The sequence below is a fragment of the Anser cygnoides genome, chromosome Z (assembly GCF_040182565.1).
Source record: "Anser cygnoides isolate HZ-2024a breed goose chromosome Z, Taihu_goose_T2T_genome, whole genome shotgun sequence".
Lineage (NCBI taxonomy): Eukaryota > Metazoa > Chordata > Aves > Anseriformes > Anatidae > Anser > Anser cygnoides.
Genome location: NC_089912.1, coordinates 4,415,929 through 4,432,077, shown reverse-complemented (window position 1 = coordinate 4,432,077; position 16,149 = coordinate 4,415,929). Strand labels below are relative to the sequence as shown.

Sequence of the window (16,149 nt, the reverse complement as noted above, 5' to 3'; positions counted from 1 at the left end):
CATGTTTCTTGGCCAGAATACAAATCAAAATCTCATTTCAGTGAGGTTGTGTGTGCCTGAGATCTAAATGCTATCAAAAGCATAGTGGTTGAAGAGTGAGTGGCTAATTAAGTCAGACAGTGCAAGGACACATAATTAAATGGGTAGCCATGTCATTCTATGGGTAGGGACTATCTCCCAATATGCAAGTAGATTATTTCACAACCTCTTCTATTTTTCTCAGCATTGATAGACTCTTCATTAACTTTTATAATTATTGCGCATGATATTAATTTGTTGTTACCAAACATTTTTCTACATAATTTCAAACACAGGAGATGGACTGATACTGGGGAAAACGCTATTTGTGTATACTTATATTAGATAAACTTTTTTTTGCTGCATTATGCCAGCACATAAGACAGCAAAGGCAAAAAAAGGAGAATGCTGCAGATACCTATAGCACAAATCATACGAACCATTGATTTTGTATACTTCTGTATCATTGTTGGTATAGCAATGAAAGAAAGTAGAGAGAGAGAGAAAAATTACTGGGGGAGAGCATTTTTTTGTTTTGTTTTGTTAAGAACAAATACAGAAAGGTTTGTTTTGCTGAATTACTGCTTAACTACTGGGTATTATACTAATCACCTTTTAATTTTTTGCCTTGATAGATGCTGTCATGTTTCAAGGTACAGCACATTGGGTACATTAACATTAGGTTGAGCTTCATATACTGCAAGCACAGCTTTTAAATATGTATGTAGTACTAGCATTACTATACACATATATATATATTTATATTAACGAACAAAGCAGTAATTTCTGTTTCACTCATTCTGTGCAGTTATTTTACATGTTTCCAGCAAACTGATATGCCCTAGCTTAAATCTATATGTTTATCTTTGTAAGCTGTATTTATTGAACTTGATTTAGAACCCAGTGTGTGTAGAGTTGCATAGTGTTTCTGTCTTTTTTGAAAATTTCTTTAATGGTACTTCCAGAACTTGCTACATAATGCTAGTTGCTTTCAAAGGAACAAAATCTGATTTAACCATGAAATAAATTGTCTCTGCTTGCACTGGAGAAGAAAACTCAGTTAAGGGTCTGTGCATCTGTATGTTTCAACAAGGGGCAGGTTTCAAGGCCAGCCCACATTACCTTGTGCAGGGTGAACTGGGATGAAATGGGATAGCAGGGAGGAGCAGTGAGCAGCCCTGGGGAGTGGCATGGGGATGCTGGGGGTGTCTCCATGTGTCCCACAGAGACCACAGAGGGGTGCAGGGGTGGGCCAGCTGGCAGCCACTGCAGCAGCCTCAGAGTTTGTGAGGCAGCCAGGGGAGGCAGCGGCTGCTCGCGTTGCTCCTGGACTGGCAAGGAGGAGAGATTCCCTTCTCCATTGCTCCCTAATGTGCCTCTGTACCTCTGACTTTCAGGGAGACGCTGTGCAGAACGATTACCAATGGAGTTTTGAACAAAAAGTGAGTTAATAAAAGGCCATGAGAAAGTTGTATACATTTGTAGAATTAGGTTTTGTTTACTCTGCAAAGGGCAAAATCGTTATAAATGTAAAGTGTATATATGCACATATATATGTACACACACACTTTACATACACAAATTCATAAAAGAAATATAAAAGGGAAAATACTCATGTTTTAAGTGTGGACTTATAAAGTAGTTCTAAGGCAACTCAGCCTACTTTTATCATTTCTATAATGCAATTTCATCTTTTTATCTAACTCCTAAGTGCAACGTCGTTGCCTTCAGTGGAAAGTTTCCTGTTTTCACCAGTGTAAGTATAGGAGAAAAAGGCACAATATGCTTTGAAAATACCATGCAGCACGGTATGAAAAGCCTTGAATTAACTTTTGAAGAACGCAACATAAAGTCACTAAATCATATTTTTGCAAAGCTTTGTGGTTAAATCTTGTTTTATATTTTCATGCGCTGTGGAATAGCTAATACAGACATCTTCCTGACACTAGAGTTTGGATTTACTGGAAAAAACAAACGTGGTTGAAAGCTTCAACTGCTTCAACTGTAGCTTTTCAAAATAAAAAAGATAAAAAGATAGTTGAAGAATAAACTATGCTAGTTAACAAAATAGACAACTGAAAAGAACCTGGGAGCGGAAGGGATGTTGATCTCTTAGTTAACAGGGAAGATCTGGCATGGAAATAAATACATATACCAGGTATTTTAGGGTTGATTCTGCTTCTAGTTGAAATAGTAGTGAAGTTTTAGTAAAATAAGTATTTTTTTTCTGTTTTTTTTTAAAAAAACTCTCAGTATTTCCTATTAATAACAGAAATATTTTAGAACTTCATTGAACATGCTTATCCCTGACAATGAGAAAAATAAGAAGCAAAAAAACTAATAAAGGGCACACATTTAAATTTAATTGTTTAAATTGCCTAATGTGTAATCTCTACCTTTTGCAACATTAAACAATCTTTTTCTAGAAAAGTAAAATACTCTGTTTTGGAGTTTCATTTTACAAAATATTTTTATTATTATTTTTTTCCCAAATACAGTGCAGAATAGACTAACTTGCTCAGAATTTCTTGAAATTACCCAGGAGTTTTTCACAGTAATTACTGTTTCTGAGCCTTTAAAATCAACACAGTAAAATGCTGATGAGATTACAGTTCATGGAAATAAAGGCTCTAAAGCAAAGGTTATATATTTTCCTTGGTTAGCGTAGCACGTACAATGTCTAGTTAACTCTAGAAACTGCCCTTACTATTTACAATCTTCTGATTTAACAGCGCATGGTTTTAATGGCTGTTTAGGGGATTTAGTTTCTATACTACAGATGTTATGCACAAAACAGCATTTTTTTACAGGCATTGCTTAGTTTGAAGGCAGTCCCTTTCATACGTCATCCAAGAAAGTATCTTGGATATTTAGAGGTTTACTTTATACTTTGCCTAGTAATGTTTTATTTTATTGGTCTCTTATCCTAAGATTGAGTAGGATATTCTTGTACCAAACAAAGTTGTGATGATTTTCATACAGCACGTTCCAGAAACAAAAATGATCTCTGCTGGTCTTTTTCTGTCTCCCAAAATGAAGAAATGCCTTATCTACCTCTAGAGGTTGGAGTTCTCTGTCAGGTTTACTGGTCCCATGCCAAGTGGTCTAGCTTAAAAAAATAAAAAAAATCAGGGGATGCTTAAAAGGGCTTCAGATATTATTTTCTGGCCTAACCTTAGTCTGTCCATTGCCGATAAATCATTATTTTGACATATGGGGAATATCCACTACAGAAATAGTATAACTGTATATTGACATATGATTCCCTTCTTTCTCACATTAGTGTCTTCTATGATGTGCATGTGAATTGTGGATGTGGAATCTGTTTACTCAAAAAGATTCATATGGTCAAGTTTTCTCTCTGTTTACTTGCTTAAATAAATGTTTTCAATTTAACACAACAATTTGTAATGAATACTGTGAAACAAAGTTAAAAGAATGAGTTCTTGAAATAGAAATCATAATAAAAATGCTTTTCTCCCCTCCAAAATATTTATTTTAACATGTGGTCACATTTTCCGACATTTTCACATTAATTGAAATCTTATTGTTCTAGGAGAATAAACCTTCTTCCCTTCCTTTAGTTTCCCAGCTCTTACAGAAATTAAAGAGTACACACGGGGGCATAATTTGTGGTTTTAAAGTAAGTATAATTGTGTAAATTCATAATAAAAAGCATTATGCCAAGGCAGTACTCTCATACAGACCATTTTGTAATTTACCTTTCCACTTAAATGAAAGGAAACAGTTTCTTCTGATAATCTTCTGGTGACTGAGCTTTATAGAATGTTCTAAATATTCTAAATTTCATTCCTCTTATTACCAAGTAATCTTATATTGATGTTCAGAAGGAGTTTGTAAGGCTCTGGAATGTCAGCTGAAGCTTCAGATACTGGGAACTGTCTGGAGAGAAACAAAGCCTTCCTATTTATTTGGAAATTACCAGGATAATTCGTGTATCTTAAAGGAGGCAGTTTAAGGGGGGAAAGGGTACAACACCAGTGCTGTGGCTCTTGGTGTTCCCGTATGTAATCTTGTATGCTTTTTGCATTCAGATTCATAGAAACAACTTGAAAGAAACCGACTATAAATATCCAGTCACTTTCAAGAAACTTTTCTTGGCAACAGAAGCTAAAATCAAGCACCATATCAAATAAAATGCGAAGCATGCTACAAAGCTTATCTGCTTTCTCTTGAAGAAAGCTTTGTGAGCATAGCCATGAGCCTGGAGCCGAGTCACCCAGTGCTGCGGCAAGGAGAACCACTCTAAAGACTTAAAATCATTTTTAATCATTTTCTCTATTAAAACTCACCAGTGCCCTTCTTCTGCTTCTCCAGGAAGTTGTACCCGTCAGCACCTGCTGAGGGCTTCGTTGATCAAACCGTCAGGTAAAAAAAAAAAAAAAAAAAAAAAAAATTCCCGTAGAATAAAGCCAGACCAGCTGGCTTTGAAGAGAAACCCCCCAGTTTGGGTTGTGTTTGCCTCACTCACCCTCTCCTCGTCAGCCCTGGGCTTTTTCTCCTTTGGTTGTTGACCTGTAGGCTGCGTGATGCGGGCGCACAAGTGTCTGGCAGGCTATGGTGCACCTGTCTCTGTCACTCCAGAGTAAATTTAGCTGTAAAAGGTATCACTGACAAGCAGACCTTTGTCAGCGCTGGCAAACGAACACAGCACTGCTGTCCCCCTTCAAAGTCCGCTGCGAGTTCAAGTGGAAAATATCAAATCGGTCGTGTTAACCAGGAATTGCTTCTTCGAGAAGAAAAAAAGGCCAAATTGCTTTCACATGGCACAAAACTTTCCTCCTTTACATAGATATTAAAATTACATTCCAAGAATAATCTCTGAACAAGACTGGGTTTTGTTCTATTAATTGTGGCTGGAAGGAAACTTTTTTAATGGAAATACAGCACACACATATTTCAATTCAGGTTATTAAACTGTGTTAAGTATTAAAGTTGATTGCCTTTCTTTTCACTAACTCATTGTGCTTTTTTATCCAAAGAAATATTAGAAGACTAAAACCTCTCAAATAGGAGGTATTAATCTCATTCCCAAAATTAGAAAGCATGCAGTGTTGAGAGACTGGATGTCAAAATTACATGTTCGTAGCACTTATGCAGTGGGTATCTAGGAACCAACCACTTTTAAAAATGGGAGCTAAAGTAAATGGGAGAGTCTTCTGAGAATGAAGACGTCTAAACTTCGTGTTGTTGTCCGTAATGGATTAAGGTAAGGGTATTTATCATTTATATCTGCCCCCCCCCCCTTTTTTTTTTTTTTTGTTCCTCGAAGTGGCTTCTAGTAATAGAAATAGAAAGATGTAAGCCTTATCACAGAGTTTCAGAAAAAGAGTTGTCAATATAGGCTTGCCAAGATCAGTAGTAGCATACCTAGGTACTCCATTTTCTGCTTGAAAACCATGTCATAAACTTAGACAACTTTAGTGAAAAATTTGAAAAGTGTTTACTACAATATGCTGTTTAAAAGTAGCAAAATGTTCCGTCTAAAAACGTGATGAGAAAAAATGTGGGTCAGGAGCTCTTTGTAAAATAAACAAGGTTCCTATTTACTTTCTTGTATAAACAACCACTCACCAAGCTGTATGTCTCTGCAGGGGCACCCTTTCAGATAAAAACATGGACCTGATTGGCATCATCCTGTATCCATGGAAACGTTTTAAGTACCTCTGTCTCAATATGTACTTCTCTTATTCAGGGTTTAAAAGCTGAGTGCTGAATAAGTAAGTGTTTTTATTTAATAATTATACAGGAGGTCTTTGTGGAAGGTTGGTGAGGGGAACAGGTTCTTGGGTTTTGTGTCCGTCATAATAAAGCTCTTCTGTTTTCATCATATTTGACAAAATCATGTGTTTCATTTCAAGCCTCCTGTCAGCTCTCATTCTTAGATTAAAAACAATGTTCACAAAGTCCTAATGAAAGAGAATTCTGAAATTTTTGATGATCCATTAATGTTTGAAAAACAATGATCATAGCTAATATTAACTTCAGACTTAGGCACTGCTGTAATTGCATTAAACTAGACTTTTTATCTCTTCGAAAGAAAAATAGTAGAAAAAAATAAGAAAATAGTCTATTTTCGTTTGAAAACAGCTATACCTACCTATATAGCTGTTTAGTAGTTCACAGAAATTAAGAGCTTAACAATCAGCTTGAAATCTTGCCAAAAGACTGAAAATAAAGGAGGTGCATTAGCACAGAAATAAGTCAAACAGGAAATAATAATTTTCCTGTTTAGATATGTCTGTCTTACAACTTATTTAAAATAACAAGCTAAAGAGCTAATAGAAATGTTTTTTTTTATTATTTTATTTATTTTTTTCCTGTCTCCTATTTCCATGCAAAGAAAGAAGCATAGGGATGAACTACATTTATTTTCAAAACTATTGTTCTGAAGAAAATCCATTGCAAATCAGGTGTAGTTATTGCAAAGTTGCCTTGGCTCAATTTCAAAACTTTTGGAGTTCCGCCTATTAGCTGGAACAACTAATGCATGCTTCTAATGTAGTTTAAATTAAAGGGTATGCATATGATTATTATCGGTTATCTTCAGTTAAAATTCTAAATGCTTTTTTTTCAAACTCTGTCTTAATTTTATTGATGGAAAACATTTTATCCACCTGGGCCAGGTTAAAACACTAAAATGTCTTGCTAATTACGAGTGCTATCAGAAAAACACATTTCTGTCTAGAAAGATCCAGTAGTTCTCATCGAAACCCAACTGCTTTAGAGTCTTGGTTTGCTAAGTTTGTATCTCTGCATATTATTTTCATTTACTCCTGTTACCACTTTGATTTGCCACCTCATCTTGACAACCCAGTACCTGCTGAGTGCAGATGGCACAAATGATCTCTCCACTGGTGGGGCTGGAACAGCCTTTGTAGAGACTCTGTGTAAAACTTCACCACCTAATGAAAATTGTTACCTTTCCACATGCTAGATTCTCCATATAAGTCTTACACATTTATTTGTTTGTGTGTGTTTACAAATAAGTAAAGATTTTAGGTTTTGTGATTTCAGTGTGGGTCAGTTAAACGTGCTTGACTTTCTCTGAAAGCTTCAGTGGGTAATCTGTCTGTGGGATGGACCACTTGTCCTGCAGATTGCCATATGAGACCTAGGATTGTGTTTGCTCTCAAGAACTTGTACTCTGAGCCAACTAAGCATATCAGAGAGGTGAAACTTTCAGCCTCCAGGGAAGGATGTAGGACACATGACAATTTTGTACATTTCCCTTCTATCATGTGCCTGTCCTTGCTTACAAGGTCAAGGTTGCTGGGGTACTAGCTGGGAAAGTAGAAACAGAGACTAGTCTCAGCTCAGCCCTCTGTGAATTCAGTCTGACGTGGACAAGGAAGCTCTGACCTTGCATGTCATCCTAAGCAAATAAAATCTCAGTTATGTACTTGAAGGACTGCGGGGTTGACTGCAAAATACGGTGAAGGCTGGACTTGACACTGCCACACTGAAATTGCGGAAGCATGATTTGTCTTGTTGCCTCTATCAAATGGGCAAAAATCTGAATTTCCTTAGCCACAGATCATGGGGAAAGAAAGGGATGAGGAAAAATGCTAGTGTTAGTGCTTGGGCACATAAATCTTCATCTAAGTAATATGTTCTCAGCTTTACGATTTTTAGCTTTTTAATCCAAGATGTCTTTTTTTTTTTTCTTTCTTTTTTTTTTTTTCCTCCCTAGCATTTGTTAAAGAATCACTTCCAAAATGCTAGAAAGTCAGCCTGAGCATATTGCAGATAAAATCTGTCTCCCTTCTCCATCACGTAAAATAGAGATACAACATTTGGCCTATATTCAGTTTTTCAGGTGCTAAAAAGCTATGACAAAACTGCACAGATCGTATGATAATGGGCATATTATACAACTGTAGATCATCATCATATGCCCAACTTATTATTACTACTTTAGTTTGCTACAGACCACTTTTATAGCACCATCAACTTACATGGTACTTCAGAAGCATAAAGACTCATTGCATACTCATTGTATTTATAGATCAAATATAACAATACGAATAAGCAGGGAAGAAAACAGAAAGATATTGAGGTGTATGGCAAAGATGTAGGGAGTGTAGCTGTGGAAAGAAAAGGGGGTTGAGTTGTTTGAAGGATTTTAAAATGATCAGCAGGCTAAAATGTAGACAAGGAATTCTCCAAGGAGACTTCCTATACTTTTGGAGACATCAGAGTGAAATCAGGCCCCAAATTCTGAACCTTCCAAGCCTGAAACATACACAAGTGAAAAGGACTGAGTAATAAAACTGGGTAACTAAAAAGTAGCTGCCTATGAGGAGCTTGTACACAGTTATGTTGGCTCAAATTTGGGCTCTAAAAGAGGGGTGAGAAGGCTGAAAATATAGAAACTGCTTCCACTGATAGGAGCAGGCAATTGCCAGCAGGGAAATACAGTAGCAATATGGTAGAATGTTAAATCCCCAGTTCATAAGTACTGATATATATGTTTAAGCCAAGCAGCAAACATTTGTATGTGAAATTGCATGTGGCCTTCCGTCTTTCATTATGCATAGTCTGATAGAAGAAAGAATGTAAACACACATTTGGCAAGCAAGAAGGTCAATGTTATGTAGGTTTTCCTAATACAAAAGAGGAACTGGGATTTTGCTCCTGAAGAGCAAGTAAATCAAGAGTCATCTATACAGTAAAGGTGTGGTTTGAAAAAAAGTAACTTCAGCAGCATTCTGAACAGTTTTGAGGGGTGGCATACGGCAGGGTTAAGGTAAATAAAATGAGATGTCTTTCCACTCAAGTGTGGATGTTAACAGTGCTTGGGAGCCAAATTTCAAATTAGAAGAAAATTATTTAGGGAACTAGTTGCAAGTGCAAATATTATGAAGTTCAGAAACATGTAGGTCCATAAGTTAAGAACAAGAATGGAGTAATTAATAAAGACTGAGATAGGAGGTAGGGAAGGAGTAAGTACAAAGAGAGGGTGGTTAAGTTGGAAATTTCAGTCGTTAACAGTGGCTGCCTGTAGCCAGAGTGATACGCTAGGAATATTGCAGAAATGGAGTCAGATTTGGCAAAAATACAGCTGAAGGCAGGGAAAAAGATAATATCTCTGAGAGTGGGGAAAAGATAAGACTTTGGGGTATGTCTCTACGTTTCTCTTTTATGTGTTGTAAAATGAAAGCACCTTTTTCAAAAGGAAAATTCAAACCACTGATGGGGAAGGTGGAAGAGAAAGGAGACTCTGATCTTATATGATTTACCAGCTCTACTGAAACACTGTGCCTGAAAGAGCGGTATGCAGACCTATACAAGTGCATCAGATTCTCCAACTTATAAATATTCTATAAAAGATTTAAAAGAAAGCGTGTGGTGAGATGTTGCTAATGTAGGCAGAGGAAGTAATTTCTGACACATGCAAGAACATCGAGTAGCCAGTGTGCTTGTGTAATGTAATACGTAAAGCACAAAGGCATGGGGGGATGAGATGACATGGTAGGGCCCAAACTTGACATTTCATGCACAGAAGCCTCTCTGCAGCCCAGTGCCATGTGTAGCACTGCCTCTGCCACATCAGGTTCACACACAAGTATTAGATGACAAGCTGATTAAATAAGAAGGCCCGTTCCAAGAAGCACAAATAAGTAACTTCATAACAAAACCTCTGTCTTATTGGATTTAGTCTGAGTTAAAGAACAAAAAAAACAAACAACAACAGAGAAATAAGCAACGAAAGTCATTCTGGGATATATGTGAATAAATCTATGCCATCGCGCTGGGGAAATGAAAGCAGTGTGAACAGTTGCAGCCTGTGCGAACACAGGTACGTATATGCCATTAATTTAAATGCACTCCAGGATTCTGTCAACAGAGAGAAGAGAGGATAACTTACCCAGGAATGTTTACTGCAGAACAGTAACACTGATTATAAGTTATTTTAAAGTAATAAATTAATGGTGACCCTCTCTGCCAAAGTATGATTTATTACAAACTGATCTGCTATTTTGTATAACTGTTTTACATGCTAATTGCCGGTATAGTTGCCCAAGAATTAAAACATAAATATGATAGGGAGTGATTCATAGATGATGTCTAAAAGCAAAACCAAAAACCTCAAAATGTTACAGGCTTTTAGAACTAAAACATTTTAGTGCAAATCAGCAATATGGTGTATTGTCAAATTAATTATTTGAAAAGGAATATTTAGAATAAACATTGGAAAGGATCAGCAGGATAAAGGCTTTTGCTAAACATTCCTTATTTCATGTAAAATTATTTAACTCTTTTTCTTGCAAGCCATTTTTCATATTTTACTATTGTCGTCAAATTCCTGCAAGATCCAGTTTTATAAATACATTGTGTTCAATAGGTAGGAGGTTTGTTTTACATCTGTCATGATGTCGACAAAAGATGCTTAGTAATAAACGAGTAAATCGGCCTCCTTCTTGTTTTAAGCCTTTTAATACTACATGAGGAGTTGATTTGAAAATTATTATTTTAGGTGGATCTGATACAACAGCCATACACAAGGTGGTGTGACATTGAGATTTTTCATTGTTTGTAAGTTGCCAAATTTCAACCATTAAGATTAAAAATAACCTTTTTGGGTATGTGTTTTATCCTGGTTTGGTTGTAAGGATTCAGCAGCTACTTGAATTTAACAGTAGAAGTATTCCAGATTACATGTTAAACAAGCATACAAACAACAAAAACCCAACAACAACAAAACACATTTACAGTTGTTTCACCGAGAATCTCTAACACCTACAGATTTTGAAATAGTGGAAGAAGTTCACTGGGGACGGTCTTAGGAATGTACCTGAAGCCTGCCCAAATAGCCAAAGAAAAATTTGCCAAGAAAATGCCAGGTCATGTATGCTTGCCTGAGAGTTCAGCTGGGAATCTGGCACCAAAGAGTGGGAGGAAGCGATTAAAAGTTGTTGGCATGCCTATATGCATAGAGCCGACTTAGAGGTGCATGGAAACTAATTCTGATGTTTGTGATATTTTAAGCACTGTGGATGTTCTTTTATCATAGAATCTAATGGCTTACTAAGGTATATAGTAAACTATGTATGTACCCACACCTTATCTGCTCAGCCTCAATTCTTGATACAGGAGGATGAATGCGGTTCTCTCTGCTATTTTTTTTTCTTTTTTTTTTTTTTTTCCCTCTTCACTCCTTGAATGATACAGGGAACTAACTTCACCTACCAGGTGTCCTACCCTCCCAACTTTTAGTATTGCTGCAAGCATTGTCTGGCTTTCCAACTAGGAGAAGGAAAAACTGAGTTGTGCAGTAGCCACTTACATGTACGTAAAGTGTAATTCTGATCCTCTGTTGTTTTTTTTGGCATTAATCTACCATATTCACTGAGACTGAGAAAAACTGCTGCCTCTGAGAGCCACTGATTTGGACAATTATCCAAAATCAGATTATAATAAATGGCAGTCTTAAGAATTTTGATTAACCTCTAAATAAATGTTACTTTGGAAAAACCCTGTCAAATGCATTAATGATAAGTTGTGAAGTAGTAGTAATTGCAAGCATGGTGTTATAGATAACATGGTTAATTGATACCACCCTCTCAAACTTGTGTAGCACATCAGCTGCCATGAAGCCGAAGTGATTATAATAGTATTTACAACAGTTTAAAAAACATCAGATAAGACATATAGAATGGAAACTCAAGAGTGCTTGTTACAATCATCTCACTTGGTCATTTCATGACTTTGGGCAAATATATTTTTAGTATATCTTGGCCATTAACAGTTCCAACTTTCTGAGGAGATAAGTATAGACTGATCTGGTCCAATTAGATTTTATGGGAATGTCATATGGTCCAAGATGAAGACTGTAATTAACTAAAGAAAGATGGGTACCCTTGCCCCTGCAACTTAGTGCTTGTTCTTTAGATGGCATTTGGATGACATTGCTGGGTTTTGGGATTGCTTCGCTCTCTTTCATTGTTGGTATCTGGTAATGCAGTATATATATATATATATATATTTTTTTTTCAATTGAGAATTTGCAAAAGAAATCTAGAAGGGTTCATTCTGCTCCATTCTTCTCTTTCACGAGAACATAGTTTCTTTCTTCATACCAAACACTTGGTAATATAAGGAATTCGTCTGAGGAGTTCAGCTGAGATTTGTGATAAGATGACTGCTTGCAAAGGAAGCAAAACTGTGTTTTTCTCCCATCGCCACAGAAGAGGCTGTTATTGTTCTTAGCTCATTACATCTCCAACTCTGAATAGCTGTGCTGTTTCACTGGAGCAATCTTGACAGTTAATAATGGTAGTAGAGTGTTCTGTAATACTCCTATTTGCACCTTCTAAGGAGAAAATGAAGAGATGAAAAAATTAAGCAGATACTCCAGGTAAAACACTGCACAAAAAGATAGGTGAATGTAGTGTGAGGTCGTCATTAAGAGTAGCAACCCCACTGCAAACAGGACTGGCATGCATCTAGTGGATGGGCACACCAGCTGTTATTTCCTTGCAGATACTTGAACCAGGGAAACCTACCTCTGTGTTCTCTGTTTGGCAACCACTTGCAAGAAGGTGGTGCGGAACTTGCCTAGCAGTTGCCTTTTTTCTCAGCAGACACAAGCGTACTTTTCTCAGGCAGCAGCTGCTCCGCAATGGGGGGACAAGGCGGGAGCAGGGGGCAGCCCCAGTACAGGCACTTGACACGCACAGCACGCTCCTCCAGGATCTGAACGCAGCAGGCAGAACATGGGGCTGGTTACAGAGCCCCATAAAAGTCTGTGTAAGGTGGAGGAATCAGCCAGGTCCCGGGATCGCAGAACTGGTGACAAGACTACAGCATATGACAAAGGGGAGTGATAGGCCATCCGAAAGACAGAAGCAGGGCCTGGGAATAAAACATAGCTCATGCTAACCAAAGCTCTGGGCTGTGTTTAGATGGAGCTCCTGGGTCTCTCAGCAGGCCCCAGGTGAGGCTGGTCAGGACCATTAAAGGCTGTAAGTACAATTAGGGCCCTGACATATTCTTCCTGTCTCCTTCCCATATCAGCACTTCCAGTCACAGGTCAAAATATGCATCTGCCTAAGTCTTTTTTCCACATGATTATCATAGGAAACATTGTGTTTAGGGATGAGTTCAGGTTGAGGTTACAAATGTTAAGTGGCAAACACATGCTTGTCTCGCAGGTGTTTTCATAGAAATGCAGTATTTATCATACATGCAGACTTGAGGGAAGATGCTATGGCTTTGGTGTTTGTTTACTTTTTTTTTTTTTTAATTTTATTTTTGTGAGATGTGGGGTGGTGGCGAATGGGGGAAGGAATGGCATGCATTTGGTAAAGAGTCCTCACTCCACCTTGTTGCATGCATGGCTGCAATGTTTAGGTATATGTTCACCTCATCAGTAAATTAGGAGCAACTAAGATGTGTGTTGATATTATAATTGTACAACTTTGTGAAGCCAGAGGGAGGTTTGTTTCAGCAAGATGGAGATACCGGCAGAATGAAAAACTGAGACATGTAGCAGACAACCAGTACCAGCCCTTCCATCATAAATTCCCAGCACATCAGTAAAGGTGCAAGGATTAATTTTGGAGGGAATTTTTTGGCCATAGCACTCAGAAAACAACAACTGAGTAAGAAAAAGGAAGAAGGAGTGGGCATGTATGTTTCAACAATGGTAGACAAAGAGCGTCTCCCAGGATGGAGCACCAAAAAGTGACTCTTCACACAGGTAACTCCTGCACCTGTAGCTGACCATCCTGTACCTTTAATGGGCAGTGCAATTCCATTGTCGTGGAAATATAGATATTCCATGACTTGGATAAAAAGTGTAAACTGCTTCTTTGCTGCGGCCTACAGTGATGAGAGTAGAGACCAATGGTCAGCCATGCCTGAAGTGGGCTTTCAGCTTCTGATTTCTCTCTGTCTTACTTCTTGGCGTCCCAGGTGGCACAACCGTCAATTTCTGTACGTCAGCCAGGCCAATCATTTGATACGACTCCTAGTATAGAGCAATGAGGGGCAGAAGGGTGAGAGGAAAGCTATCAAGTACGAATTTGATCTGCTGAAGTACGTCTTGGATATACCCACTCCTGTCCCACATGAATTAGGGAGTTTAGAGTGACGGATTTGACCCACTTGGTTCAGCGAATGCAAACCTGGAGCTACCAAAGAAATGTAACCATAGCTGTGAGGGCTTCAGAGCTCCATTCTCTGTCCCTGAGATCACAGGTTATGAAATCTAATAGGACATCTGTTCAGGAAAGAAGTAACTTCAGCTTAGCTTCCTTCTGTAGATGGTCTATGCAAAGGCTGTAGGTGTAGCTACTTGAGAAACAGAGTTGGAATGCTCTTGGGAAAATCAGCTGAGACTAAATCCTCAGGCAGGAGAATATGCTTTGTAGGTGCTATGTCTTCAGAGAGAGAATTTACTGGTTAATGCAAATATTTTGCTAGGTGATTCTGCCATCTTAATCCGGTTAATAGTATAAAGCCATAAGGTTGATTTCTGACCACCTACTTTGGCATGTTCTCGTTCATTTTCAAATGAAAATTAATAGTGTTGCACACTTCACCACTCTGGTAAGAGTAAAATACCACTATTTAAACCATAAGTATAGTTAAAATATAGAGAAATGAGGGCACTGTTTTTTCACTAGGCTGCCTTGAATGACTTTTTGGTAACCTTGTGTACAAGCAGTTCATAATTTCAAACTTCTTTTTAAGTAGCATGGATTTTTAAGGAGCATAGGATTTCTTCAAATTAAACCTATCTTGCTTCCAGAAAAAAAAAAAAGAAAAGAAAAAAAAAAAGAGCAAATAACAGAAAAGCCAAAATCTCCAATAGGAAGCAGGGCTGCTCTGTGAACACTAATGTGTTCCTACCACTTTTGTCAATTATTTGAATTTGTTTTCCGGTATTAAAGCTGGCATGAAGGACTACTTTACGGTGAATAAAGTCTTCAGTCTTAAATGTGAAGAACAATTTTTTAAGTTAAAGTTTTTCTTTTGAGAGTTGTCCAAAGCTTCATTCCATGACTTCTTCCTTAAGCTACGGCTGCATAAATCAGGCCTAAAGCATACCTGTTTACACAGCTGTGCCAGGGGAATAGTACAGGAACTTCACCTTGCCAAGGGAAGGATTGCTCTGTGGCAAAGATCGGTTCCCTCTCTCATTCCTAGCTTCTTTCTCAAAGTGGAGGAGTAATAACATGTGTCCTAAGAGCAGAAAATGGGACAATGCTCCTGACTGATCAACAGTGATTTTCATAGCTAACTGAGAATAAACCTCAAGGAAATTCAGAAAAGGTGTTTTTCCTTTTTTCCTTTTTTTTTTTTGTTTTGAGAGGGGGAGGGAAGAGGGGTGGTCGTGGTGGAAAGGAGACAGCATCTCATCTCTTTGAGAGTTTTTGAATGTAAGATTACTAACAGGAAACTTTATACACAATTCCATCCATTTTTCCCAGTCATTTTCCATGCACCCATCCTCAGCCAACACAACTGGCATCACTCCCACTGAACAGACACTAATTTACAGCAGCTGAGGTCCTGGATCTTATGTTACTTTCATATTCATATACTATAGTCTGGGAAATGTCAATAAAGCATGCAGGTTTTGAAATGCATAAGATACATGACCACAACATAACTATTTTACATATGGACTTGAAACAGAACTGTTACTTACGGCTGGCATACTATGATATGCTTTCTTTAAGGCCCTATCTTATGCTGCAGCTCACTTGACCTAAATTCTGCTGCAGTTTCTTCTTGCAAAAGACTGAAAATTCAGGCAGTGCTGCAAGTAAATTAGAAAAACGGAAGTTTTTACCAAAAACTTCATCATATGTTGCCTCCTATTTGTTTTATGCCAAACTTAATTTTCTATTTTTAAGTGAATTCAGTATTGGTACCAGGAATATAATGTTGATACTAAGAGTCGTGAACACAATAAACAGAAAGTTTGGGGAGTAGGTATGGGGAAATTGAAATGTATTGAATATGGGAATAATGGAAGATGGTCTTTGAAGCAGAGATTAGGATAACAACCATCTGTGAAATACTTAGCATCACAGACCATTTAAATAACGTCTATCAAGTTTTCTGGTTTAATTACCAATTTGAATAAAGGGGGCA

General features: G+C 37.6%; 1 protein-coding gene and 1 long non-coding RNA gene across 6 annotated transcripts in view; one reads left to right on the top strand and one right to left on the bottom strand.

Annotated features, from left to right (window-relative positions):
• The window catches only part of MEF2C (myocyte enhancer factor 2C), a 141,213-nt gene extending 136,713 nt beyond the window's left edge, over window positions 1–4,500 (bottom strand). For 3 of the 5 annotated variants that reach the window (XM_066988800.1, XM_066988804.1, XM_066988801.1), the window contains exon 1: window positions 4,332–4,472. The gene's annotated coding sequence lies outside the window, so the exon portion shown is untranslated. Of the gene's footprint in view, window positions 1–4,331 lie in introns of all 5 variants that reach the window. The other 2 variants (XM_066988798.1, XM_066988803.1) reach the window with 1 other exon arrangement.
• LOC136789113 (uncharacterized) overlaps window positions 4,471–16,149 on the top strand; it is a 48,495-nt gene continuing 36,816 nt past the window's right edge. The window contains exon 1 of the long non-coding RNA XR_010827929.1: window positions 4,471–5,248. This is a non-coding gene — a long non-coding RNA (uncharacterized lncRNA). The remainder of the gene's footprint in view (window positions 5,249–16,149) is intronic.